Source organism: Dipodomys spectabilis, unplaced genomic scaffold, assembly GCF_019054845.1.
Source record: "Dipodomys spectabilis isolate Male_0828 unplaced genomic scaffold, ASM1905484v1 ptg000001l, whole genome shotgun sequence".
Taxonomy (NCBI): Eukaryota; Metazoa; Chordata; class Mammalia; order Rodentia; family Heteromyidae; genus Dipodomys; species Dipodomys spectabilis.
This window is the reverse complement of record NW_024870678.1, coordinates 17,624,902-17,638,709: the sequence shown is the minus strand read 5'-3', so window position 1 is coordinate 17,638,709 and position 13,808 is coordinate 17,624,902. Positions and strand designations below refer to the sequence as shown.

The 13,808-nt window shown below is 34.1% G+C and overlaps 1 protein-coding gene across 1 annotated transcript in view; it reads right to left on the bottom strand.

Moving 5' to 3' along the window:
- Positions 1 to 13,808, bottom strand: part of Lama2 (laminin subunit alpha 2) — a 556,565-nt gene that overhangs the window by 289,049 nt on the left and 253,708 nt on the right. The gene's annotated exons all lie outside the window — the stretch shown is intronic.

Here is a 13,808-nt window from a genome sequence, read left to right as displayed (position 1 = left end):
TGGTTATCTATCATTTGCAAACATTGCTTTCCTGCTTCATGATTTCTATCATATACTGAGTTAATTTTTGTCTTGCACAGTGAAGCTTATTCAGCTGTTATTGCTCCTGTTCTCATGGCATTTGGACATATGCAGAAATTTGGTTAGAGTACTGATTCTGTTTTCTATTTCAGCAAAGCCAAAGAGAAAGGAGGCAGAGCAAGATGGCGGCTAAGCCCCCCTGGTTACCATCCTCCTGTGCCATAGACTACACTTGCAGAAACCAAAGGAGAAAAAAAGGGATAAATATCTCCTCCTTCAGTCACCTGGCTTATTGGGATCTATCGAACAAGTTTGAATGTTGATTCAAGATTTCATTTTTCTTATTTTCTTTCCTTCTTTCTTATCTTTAAGTCATTGTACAAAGGAGTTGCCAATTCACAAATCAGTTTCTGAATACAAAGCATCTTGATCAATGTTACCCCTTTCAACATTCTCACCCACCTCTTACACCTTCGCTTTTCTTAATTTTGAAGGATATAGATTGAATTCTTGACCTCATTTTCCTACTATTTCTCCTCTTTATTTATCTACTATAGCTTTTCCCTGGATCCTACTACCTTCCTTTCAGATAAGAACTTAAAATATTGTTAGGGTATATCAGGTTTTTTTTTCTGAATTAAAGTATAAATGTAATGTAAACCCCCAAAACTAAGCAAGTTATTTACAGCTTACAGAGAATTTATAGTTTATTTAGAACTATGGAGATAGGAAAGAATATGGAAAAAACCTAAGTACATACCACCAAGTAGAAGAAGTCAATCTGAAATGGGATATATTGATTCTAAGCATATGACAGCCTAGAACAGGATCAACTATGGTGAGGTAAAGAAGAAAATGGTGAATCAAATATTGTCATTTCTAAAATATAAGCATATATTTATATGGCTGTGTGTGTGTGTGTGTGTGTGAAAATTTAGGGTGTTAAAAACCCTGTGTCCACGTAAGGGACACAAAGAGATAGAAACATAGCTCGATTTAAGATATCATAATGATTATTTGAAATGATTTAAAATACATGTACTTTTCTTGCTTGAAATCCAGCAGAATAAATAGCATCAAGTCAAACATCTAAATTAAAAGCCACAGCTGACCAAACATTATTGTATTTGTTTATTTTATTATCTTAAAAGGCAGCTGCTTCTTAACAGAAAACAAAATCAATCTCAGTTAACCAACTTCTAGAATCTGTTGACAAAAATTCTAAGTTTAATGTTTGACAATAAGTGGCTTGATTTTAACCTACCTTGACCATAAAGTAAATAGCCTCATCTGTTTTGTTAAATATCTTGCATAGAATAATGAAAGTAGATATGAGTGGAGAGACCCAGAAACAATAAATCTAATGTCTGGGTGGCCTCTAGAGCCTCTGTATATCTTTGTCAAAGTGAGTTAATCTCATTTTCCACATTCCAGTCCTCATACTGTCAACATGTAAAAGAGACCAAATACCCTGGCTTAAGAGGGAAAGGATATTCCTATCTGTTCCATCCTCTATTTTGCCCTCCAATGGGAGAACCACCCAGAACACTGAGAAAACCACATTGTATAGAACATAGCATAAAAACCAGTACTGATCAAGTTCTTTCCAGTCTTGGACTTCTTTGTCCCTGTGTAAATATAAAAAAGTATCTTAACTTCTTCCTGATGCAACCAGAAAAAGACTTTTTTCCACACAATGCTACATGGGCTGATAAAATTTGAGGGCTAGAAAGAACTTGGCAGACTCCATAGGTCCTCCTACTGGTTCCAAACAGATGTGGCCTTGAATGATCCCAGAAATAATGGTTTTACATATTTAGAAAATCTAGTACGGCATTTTTTTAAAAAAGCAACATTTGTTTTAAATGAAGATGATTCTATCTATATTTTTTTCTTGTTCTTCTTTAGAATCAGAAATAAAGATTGTTCACACAACATCTGTGTATTTACTCAACAGGTATTATTGAGTTCTTACGCTTTCTGAAGCAATCTTCTGGCTTCTAAAGTACAGAGGTGAATGGAGTAGAGTTTTAAGAACTTACATTTAGTGAAAGACTTTTAAAGGGCTATTTTCATGTGTGGATCTCAGCACAAGGCCTATAGGGCTCAGCTGGAGTTAGGGGATGAGATCAGTGGACTTTCTTCTGTAAAGTCGACACTTGAACAGCATGTTGTAAGCTAAGTAGAAACCAATCAATGGGAATTCCAGACAAGAATGCTGACATAGAAAAGCTTAAGAGAGTACTGAATATTTGTGGGCTTTTTAATGGCTGGACCACAGGCTTTCTTCTGGAGCTCAGGAAAGTCCAAATCTGGAATATATTTCATTGTATTCTTAACAACAGTGCAATTTTCAAAAGGGCCAAGGATAAGAAAATTTGGGTTTTGTGAGGATCCTTTTAATTAAGCAGGTGAATAATAGTTGAGGGGAGTCTAGAAGTAGAATGAAGGTTCAATGGCTTTTTCTGTAATCTAGGTAAGAAACAATACAGCCTGAACACCTACTGTTCCCTATCTTGAATAATTTCAGTTGCTTTGCTTGGCACATCTCCATTAACAATGGCTGGGTAGATAGATGTCTTTTCTGAGCATCTGGATGGAGACAAGAGCTGAGCTGAGTAAATTCTTTTCTCTTTTAAACTATTGTTCTATAGTCCCTTTACCATACTTGGTGAGGTTATTATTTCCTAGCTAGTGGTCAACTAAGTGCATGATTATATTTGCTGTTAGAATTTCAAACTTTTAAGTGTTCAGTAGATTATTTCCTAGCTAGTGGTCAACTGAGTGTATGATTATATTTGCTGTTAGAATTTCAAACTTTTAAGTGTTCAGTAGATCTTTCTATTTAATTTATCTCTGTTTTTATAACATGTTGCTTCAAAAGCCAGAGTTCTTTGGGCAATCCAGATAGTGAAGACATAAATGTAAGTAAAACCTCTAAGTCCAGGATTTCAGTCCTGCAGCACAATTCCATTTGACCCAATGTGACCCATCTAGACACCATATCCAGCATCTGTCTCGTGGTCCACTGTAACCTGCCATTTCCATCTGAAACCAGAGCCATTCTCATGTCCTGCTGTAATCACAAGTGTCTCTTCCCACCACTTGAATCAGTTTCTTGTTTTGGATATTCTCATGAAGATTTTATTTGAAGAAAAAGAAAAAACCAACAACAAACAGGTTATGTGGCTAAGAAATTTTATCCTCCTCAGTATGAGGATTTGAGGCTCTGTGGAGTTAAGATTGACACCTGTATTGATATTGCAGATAGAAGATCTCAAAAAGCAAAAGTAGCATGTCAAAGCCAGGCGCCTGTAAGCTTAGCTACTCAGGAGGCTGAGATCTGAGGATTGCAGTTCAAAGCCAGCCCAGGAAGGAAAGTACATGAGACTCTTATCTCCAATTAACCATCAGAAAACTGGAAGGGGTACTGTGGCTCAAGTGGTAAAGCTCTAGCCTTGAAACAAAGAGCTCAGGGACAGTGTTCAGGCTCCAAGTTCAAGCCCTACAACTGACAAAAAAAAAGCCATATTTAGGAAGAAGGAGGCATTCTTATGGTGGAAAACTATTCCTGTCCCTTCTTCCTGATTCCAAATATGAATGGCATTGCACTTCAGACTTCCTATTCTAAAAGAAAATAGCTATTTACTAAAGATAATTTGCATCATATATGATTGTATATGCATACACTTCTGTTTGTAATGAAATTGTAATTTGGATATTTATAGCCTTTTGTGGTGTTATTTTAGGGTTCCCCTGAACATGATAAGCTATTAGATAAGAAAGTCAGCTTCTGAATTTGGCCAACAGCATGTGCTAGTATTTGTTTTTAAATTGGAAAGCCTAGATATCTAGAAGTATCTACAGATAATTAGGTATCAATAATTTTAAAAGTAATTATAAGGAATATCTCTAATAAATTATGAGTGAACAACCAATTGGGAAAGCTGTTAAAAACTGTTGATTTCCAGGTGACTCTGGAGGTCCTTTGCATGAATCCAGAAAGGGTCTCCATTTCTCACAAAGACTCTAGATTACTTAATGTAGAAGGGATGATACATCAACCTTCAGAGCAAACTATTTGACCATGATCCCCCTGTTTCTGTTACCTCCATATCTGGGATGTCAGCTATTATGCCCATCCTGTTCTTTCAGATAGGGTTTCAGTATTTCCTAGCGCTGTCCTGAAACCATGATCACTTCATCTCTGCCTGCCAAGCAGCTAGAGTTTATAAGCACAAGCCACCAGCCATAAACCTACAACTAGATTTTAAAAGGTGTTACTTTCAGTGTATTTACTTAACCTTTGAAGTCAACTTATCTATTTTAGCTGAAAACTATTGCTTGGTTTGGGTCAAGGATGTGGGGTTAAACTTTGTTTTGGCTAGATATAAGGATTCAAGCTGTCGTGGGTTTCATTCCTAGCATAGTTAACATTTTCCATAGCCAGACACACAGTTTGTAGTTGGTCCCAATAGGAGTAAATTCTTGTTTCAAACACCAATTCTATCCATCAGCTTCCATGTGTCTGCTAGACCATTTTAGCCAATAATTGCTCTTTTGTGTTCTGTGTAGTTTCAAAAGAATTTCTTATCAAGAAGAAAAATAAGATTACATGCTACTAGCATCAAATTTTAACCTCTAAACTTGTTTTGAAGGGAAGCACAAAATAAAGTACTTTCACTTTTAAATGAAGTCTTTAAACAACACTTTTAAAACCAAACCATCTCTTATTGAATTTGATCATGAGATTCTGCTAGACAGTTGCCTGAATGCCTGAAAAACTATGTTCAGTAGATTTCTATCCATTTCCCTTTCCTGCTCCATTTCTTCATTATTTCTAGACTTTCCCCTTTCCTTATCATCTGCTTAGCATCCTTCTTTTTTCCCCCTCCAACATTTTTCCTTTTTCTTTTCTTTTTTCTTTATTTCTCTTCTTCCTTTTCCCTTCTTTTTTTCTTTATAAATATGGTTGGGGAACTCTTTTCTAAATTCTCAATGAAATAAAATATGACCTGAACTAAGGCATGCATGGAGTTGATAATAGTGAATACCATGTTTTTATTATTTTTATAGCATCTTGAATTCTGAATATTTGTTAATTCAGTTAATCCTCACAGCAACTCTGTAAAGTAGGTTTTAATATTATTTACACTGAAACAGTACCCAGAAAGTCCAATTAAGTATTGCTATTATCTGCAACTATCAATGCTAATAAATTTCATCATACTTATGTTTGACAATGCTGAGAGTAAGCATAATTTGCAATCCCTATTATTAAAACAATTCTGTGAGTACATCCAAGACAGCTTTGTTCCTGGAACATGATCAAACCCAGATAGATTATTTAAAGACTAATAGCAAGCAGGCTCTTTACAACATGATTCAAGACCTGTGCCTCACTCTGCTGACAAATGCAAAGCTGCTATACAATAAATTCTGTCCAGTCACAAACATTTTCCAGCCATGTAAAATCAATCTTGAAACCACTCAATGTTTCCTCTAAGCTCACAAACTTTATCCATTGACCCCACTACTTCATCTCCAAGTTGCTACTACAGGCCTGTAAAAGTGCTATTCCCCCTCATGTCAATAATTTCATAAACTTAGTCTTGCTTGACCGATAGGTATTTTCAGGAATATATTTTGGAAAGCTAAATCTACCTCAGACTTATCAAGAATCAAAAGACTGCTCAGTTATTAAAATAGACATTTTTCTCACTCTCTTTTTATAACACCATAGAGACAGCTACAGGAGAATTTAGAAATGATCAAACCAGTAATTCTTCAAGAATTCTTGACATCTCCATAAGATAGAGCACTTACAATTGAATGATTTGTAAACTATTGATCTTTATAAACCCTCTCTACAAATAAAAAGGAATCTTTTGAGTAGTTGCTCTAATATACATGAAAATGAAACTGAATTTAATGAGTGAAATTATATTTTTTCCAAAATACTTATTCACTTACTAAATGGTTCTTCATTATAAGAAGATATTTTTTATCCTGAAATATTCCTTAATTAGGAGCCTACAAGAGTGAGATTCAAGCAACAAACCAAAACAAAAAAAAATCCCTAAATCCAGTTATCTCTGAATATTACAGGCAGGAAGGGGTTTCTTTCTAATGAAGGAAGTGAAGCAGTACACCGTAAATATTTCAGGCATCAACCAGAAAGCACAAGAAGGGCCCATTTTTTTTAAATCACTGTAAATATATTCATCTGAGTAAAACAATCATCCGTGTCTAGTCATGCATGCTCTCTGCTCCGTGCTGTCACTGCTGTCGATCTGAAGCTGAGAGGTAATGGCCTCATGATTCAAGGAAACTGCTGAAGTGTGTACTTAGGCTTCAGTTTGAGAGATGGGTTCATTTATCATCATAATAAGCTATTACCATTGATAGGTCACAACTCATTGAAGAGACAGTCAGTCTAATTGGCTCAATTCCGTTAGCTTTCGATGTGCCTCAAGGAGATAAGCACTCTTTTGCAGGTAATTTTCAATCACCCACAAACTACCTGTTTAATAATTCATCACATTTCAGATTGGGGTCCGATCATATAGCTCCCTTTTCAGTGTGGCAAGTGTTAGATATTAGCTGGTTGTAATCTCATACCCAGGCAAATAGAAGAAGAGTCTTAGAAAAACAAAGTAAGAGTTAGCTGCTACTATTGGAAGTGATAAGACACTTCAAGAATACAGATGTCATATTTATCCTTTTTCCCAGAGGCTTCTCTGCAAATAACTGAACTTCCTGAAGAAATATGGAAAGATAAGACTGTTGTGTAATCTTGTGGTTAATTAAGCATGACAACCATTTTCTGCAGATAGAACCTAACACTTAATACTTCAGCGATCACACTGAAACAACAATTTAATAGTAGAAATTCATAACAAACTACATGTATAAATAAAAATAAAGTATTTTAAATTAAAATATCCTATGTGGAAAATTGGAGAATGCTATTTTTTGAGTGAGTACAGTAGAACAGTGTTGGAAAATTAATTTCAACTTATATTAAAATGTTAGCTAGGTCACTTTATAATTTTATATATATATATATATATCACTTTTTCTCCATTTTAAAACATATGATAGTCATATATATATATATATATATATATATGTGTGTGTGTGCGTGTGTGTGTGTGTGTGTGTGTGTACATACCCACACATTATTCTACATCTAGGATTAACCATTTAAAATATAACTCTGTGGGCTAGGAAAGTGGCTCATCGGTAGAGTGTTTGCCTTGCATGCATGAGGCCCTGGATTTGATTCCTTAGCACCACATAAGCAGAAAAAAGCTGGAAGTAGTGCTGTGGCTCAAGTGGTAGAGCGCTAGCCTTGAGCTGAAGAGCTGAGGGACATCACCTGGGCCAAGACTTCAGGCCCCACAACCAACACAAAAAAATATATGTAGAGAGATGTAAATATAGATATAGATAGATAGATATAGAACTCTGGTTATTCATATATATATATATATAACTCTGGTTATTCATATATATATATATATATATATATATATATGCTTCTTTTCTAATTAGTTGTTTTTCTTTCAGAGTCTGATTACATGGTTATATCAAAATTTATTTAACCATGCTATCACGGATGGACATTTTCATCACAGTCACCTTTCTGGAATAACTTCACATATGCATCATTTAATTTATATATACTTGTAGGCTAAGTTACCAGAAGAGATATATGTAACAATATGTGCTTTTGTAACTTTGATGGTGATTTCTAAATTTGTTTTATAAGTTGGTAGATATCCAACTATCAATTTCTGAGGTGATTTTCCTCAAACTTTTAATAATAGAACACACTACCTTTTATTGATTGATTGATTGATCTTTCCTGTATGGTAGATAGCAAGTGATTTTTCAGGGTTAGTTAGTATATTATGAAACAGTTTGAACAATGTTTCATATAGTTCAGAGCCATTTTTACTTTCTTTTTAGAAAATTACACATTCATATTTATTGCTCATTTTTCTGTTGGACTGTTGCTAGACTTGTTTACAACCTCTTTGACTTCTTACAGATTAAAGAGGATTGACATTTGCTTGCTATGTATTATACCAAGAATGAAGACTATGAAAATTTTAAAGAATTAGTATCTTGTGATATATATATATTGGTTTGCTTGGACTGCCATAACAAAATATCAAAGGCTGAGAAGTTTAAACATCAAATATATATCACCTAACATTCCTAGAGTATGGAGGTTTGAAACTGAGACATTGGCACATATTCACGGGTCATTATTTGAACTCAAATATGTTAGTTTATTTATTTTCATACCAATGGTACCTGTTAATATTTGCTTAATGTATTTGCATTTATTTTCATGAGTGATTTTGCATGGGAATTTTCTTTTGTTCCATTTTTTTATAATTAGTAAAACGTGTAAGACTAAAAATACTACAGATTTTTTCCTTTGTTGAATCAATTTATGAAGTTGCATTTTCCTTGAATTTTATTCATTTTTCTAAATTTTTCAAATTAAGTTATGATATGCAGGTTTATGATACTTCTTTATTTTGTGTCACCTCTTATATACTTCTTTATTTATTTTCTGACATAACATTTCTTTTTACTTGATTAATCTTTCCAGAGTTTTATAAAATCTTGTGGTTTCTATTCCTTCTGTTGATGTTTGCTTTCTACTCTTCTATTTATTTTTAAATAAACTCCTGTTTTATTGCTTCTTTTTTATACTTTTTTGGACCAGTGGCTTGAAAGCTAAATAATTCATAAAAACCAATAAACATAATTGTTTGAAAAAAATCTTAATTGAAAAGGGTTAACACATCTGGATTCTAACCTTGGCTCTATTTCTTTGTTTAGGAACTAATGTCTTTGGTTGTGTATCTTGACAGAGATGAAGAAAGAAATCCACATATAAGCTGGATATAATATGTAACATGTGTTCTGTGCAGAATTAGGATGACCATTGTCTTCTTTGTTCTCAACAGTAAATTCCTATGTATGCAGCTATAAACTACTTTGCTGCAAACCACGTAACAGAACCACACTGAAATCTCTAAGTAAATGTCTTCATTTTTTTACCACCACATTATTAACCTAAATGGTCCCTACCTAGTATTTCTTCAGTTGTAAAGCTGGTATTTGTGTCTATTACCTTTCATTCTGTACAGTGGAATTGGGGGGAATACATATAAATATTAAAATATAATTTCATGTCATAATTTGTAATTTGAGAACTAATGCTTAATAAATTTAATTAAGGGAAATAAAGATATGTAAGAGAAATTTAGCATGGTGAGCCCTAATAACTTTAACTGATAAGTGTTTTTTTTAACTTTTCTGGTGATGTGTTTTAATATTTATTTTCTCATTTACCTCTAGCAATTTATTTGGCTTATTCTAGGTACATTTTTTCATTAGTCTTCCTGAATTTCCAAATAATTCTTGATAGGATTTGATTTATGAAATAAATTTAAAAAAAACAGTTGATTTACCCTTTTTCCTTTTGTGAACATGGCTGTCTCTGTACACATAATGATTTTAACCAACCCAAGATTTAAATTACATTGAGTTGTACATTGGTGGAGTGGTTGTTAAGCTCCACTTCTGGATAACTTGGGGGGATATAAAAACAAAACAAAACATGAGTACAAATGATGTCACTGAGAAGAGGGTAGATCATACTTTTTGGGAATTCAAAAACAAAAAAGTGAAATCATCTTCAAACACACACACAAAACTGAACTCACAGGCCATTTCTGAGAAACAACCAAAACATTTAATGTTTGTTTGTTTGTGGTGGTAAGCATTTAGCATCCATCACAATGTATTTGGTGAGCTCCCTTCATGTGACAAAAACTAGCCTATTCTGTAAATCTCAGGCCTCAATCGCCTTCAAATCCTCAGCTGTAATTTGTGCTCTTCGAAGTAGAACTGAAAGTCAAGCAAGTACAACAAAGGAGTTTACCGGAGATTACTTTCAGAAGCCAATGCTATTATGTCAGCAGGCTTTCAGAACGCCCATCTTAAGCCAGGCTATAGAGATATTATTGGCAGCTACAGGAAACAATTTAAAAAGTTTTCTCTAAGCTAACAAAAGAAAGATAATATAATGTTCTGTAAAATAAGAATCATTTTGTAAAGAACAAATCACTTAAGATTAATTTAATAATGTTCAGGGACAGAATTTCAAACCTTCAGGGGAATGTTGAAAGGAAAGCAAATAGGCCAAGTCAGATTTTCTGAAAACTTTACAGCTGCAGAATTGCTTTTGGAAGCTGTACTATTTTTTAACCGCTAGGGTAACCTTAAGTAAATAACTATTTTAGTGTTCCTACTGTAGCATTTAGTTTACTATAGCAGTAAATTACCCCAACTCTGAAATTCCCAAATTGTGCCTTGAATAACTGGTAGAATTCTTTGTCCTCTAGCTCTTTCCTCCTTGTCTGGTTGCCTGTTTACACAAATGCTTTAACACCAAGCATCACCATGACCAAACATTTTTAAAATAAAATACTGCCTCTGTTCAGACCTGTGGGTGGCTCACTTACTTTGACTATCAAGAATGCAGTGAAAATTTTACATAAAAATAAATCACTAATTGTGCCAAATAGTCACTCACTCAGAGATGTTTCTTTTTTAAAAAATTGTGATTACTATGGAAGAATTAATTCATAGTTGGGATTGTGAGATATTTTTATAGGTAGTACATAAATATGCTAAGATTTTCTGGGTCTCATCTGCTAGCCACATATACTCTTACAATCATTTACATATACTTCCTTATTCCATAGAGCAAAATTGTGAAAATATTCCACAGGATAAAAAACATGCTTTACTAACTTGGCTTGCATTCACGAGTTATATTTACACACAGACAGATTTGCATATTAGCAAAATGCATCCCATGTGGCAATAATTTTATAATATGGGGTCAGGTTTGTAAGAATGGAAGAAGGAAAAGTAGCTTCCCCATTAGGAGTTCACACAGCCTCTCTCCTTTCTGATACAAGTAGCCTTTGAACCAACCAATTGACTTTGAAAATGTTTGAAAATTAGTTCCCTAAATATTTAGAAACTGCTAATGGCCTATCATAAATATCTTTTTCAACTTAGAAATTAACAGCAAAAAGAAGTGGAGGAGTTTTGGTGCGCCACAGCTTACTACTCATGGATGTCAATAAAATTTGTTATTTAAGCAGATGCTGACTGGTCTCTTGTTATACTATTACTGTTGGGTTCTGGCAATGGCTTGGAGTCAAACAGCAATTGCTGGTAAAGAATTGAACTTCAACTGTTTAGAAAGGGGCTTTATTGAATTTGCAAACAAGGCCCTACAATTTTTCCATTTCCTTAGCGAGATATTAAATCAAGCAAGCTAAGCATGTCATCATGACTATAATTTACGTGATGTGACATGACAGTTAAGATGTAGTGTGGTAATTTCTGAGAGCTTGCAGTATTATTGTAGTATCAAAAATTTATATGGCTCAGTTATTAAGGCAAATTGTTTCATTCATACTGCGACGTCTGACAGTGAACCACTGAGGGCTTCCACATTATACTAAAAAATGTCTTCCATATTCAAACAATTTGCACACTCTGTTACCACCATTTTGTTCATGGGAACTGGAGCACAGGCAAGCACAGCTCTTTCATGTGAAAGTAATCTGTAATGGAATACGAAGTGCTTCTTTGTGGGTGGTGGTAAGGAACAGTTCAGCCAGGATAAGGGAAGTTATCTTTGGAAACCAATGACTATGACAAGCAGGATGTCCAAATTCTTTGCTCTGATGCTATTTAATACCCCATTTGCTAGCTTTCCTTCTGTCAGATTGATTTTCAGCCAACAGAAAGAAAAAGCATATGACCAAAGAAGAAATGATGGAAAATACAGCAGTTTTTATTATCATCTACCTTTAAATAAATTTTACCTTGGTTTTCAAAAGTTAGACCTCTAAAAATCATTTAGTTTTGAGCCAAATCCCTTCTTGGAGCAATACTGAGCAGTAAAATGAAAAAAAGTGATAGCTTATTTTTATTTTTTGGCAATGTTAAGCAGTAGAAATTTGAAACTTATGTGCTGTTTTATTCTTGTTGAGGATATAGGAGGTTTTTAAATAGAATAGAATGAAATGACTTCTTGTTGTAAAGGGCTTTGCAAATAAAAGTTTAATTGGATTTTTATTACAGCTATTGAATTTTATGCAACATATGCTGTCTCTTTTAAAATACATGTTCATTGAAAACCTGTTTTATTCATTTACTCATTTTTCATAATAGCATTTAGAAACCTGTTAGAAATGAGAACCTAGCCATGAGTTAAAACTTTTCAATCAGTTAAAGTCACCACTTCCCATTCACTGAGTAGCATCTGAGACTGTTTTTCTATTTCAATACTTAAATGACATGCAAGAGAATTAATAAGTATAAATATACCTTATTTAACAAATGAAGATTTCATCAAAAGCAACACTATATTAGGTTACATCTAGATTTAAATTCACAAGTTCACCAAGAGACTTTTTTCATCACACTTTCTGGTATAATTAGGAAATTTAGGAAGGTGGAAACAAGAGCATCAAAATTTGAGGCCATCCTGGGGGCAAAAGCATGAGGATGGGGAGGATGGCTCATGCCTATAATTCCAGTTAATTAAGTGGTAGAAATACAAGGATCAGGATTGTGGTCCAAGGCATGCTGGGCAAAATTACAGTACACTATCCAAAACAAGTCAGGTGTCAAGGAACATCCCCATAATCTGAGTTACTCTGAAGGCAGAGGTAGGAAGATTATGGTTCGAGGCCAGTTAGGCAAAAGTAGGAAACTACATCAAAAACCTCTGAAGGCAGAGATAGGAAGATTATGGTTCAAGGCCAGTTAGGCAAAAGTAGGAAACTACATCAAAAACAAATTAAAGCTAAAAGGCTGAGTACTCAAGTGGTTGAGCATTCACCTGGGAAATCAGTGGCCCCTTGTGTTCAAACCCTAGTATTAATAATAATTATTATAAAATTAAATGCATTACTGAAGTAATAAGACAATTTAATGCTTGGCAAAGCACTAATTTTTATAGCACATGTAAGCATTCACAAGATTAAGACACCAAACTTAGATTCCAACCAATTTTTTAGTGAAATAAAATAAAATTCTAAATACTAAGGTTCCTGTCCAGAAAGAGTTAATCAACAACAAAGAAAAACATCCACCGGTAAACACTTTGAACAATATGCAAGTGGAGAGTTCAAATAGTATAATCTTTTAGAAAGACTAGCTGAAAGCCCAGCAAAATCAATACAAGGAAGTGGGTACATCTAAAAGGGGGTTGGGGACAAGATTTGGGCCAAGATTCAGTAGAGGAATGAAGGGGCAAAGATATGGAGGATGCAGTCAAGAATTTACACAAAATTAAGAAAAGAAGGAGAAGGAGTGGGTCAAAGAAGGGTGAGAATATTGAAGGGGTGACGCTGACCAAGACGCATTATATCCATAAACTGCTTTGTGATATGGCATACCCTCTGAGTATTTAGATGATAAAAACAAAGTACAAGCAGAAAAACAGCCATAAATGGAAAAGCCTGTATCTCTGAGGCGCCTATATTTGTTTATCCCTATATGTTTTTATAGACACACGAGTAGGTTTTTAACAACATTGCTTTCAATCTGGCATATTCGAGATAGTTCTCTATCCATTCTTGAGGAAATATGGTGTTTACATAAGCTTCATAGCAAGCATTTAATTAGTTATGTAATAAATTTATTTTCCAATTAACATTCATACCAGG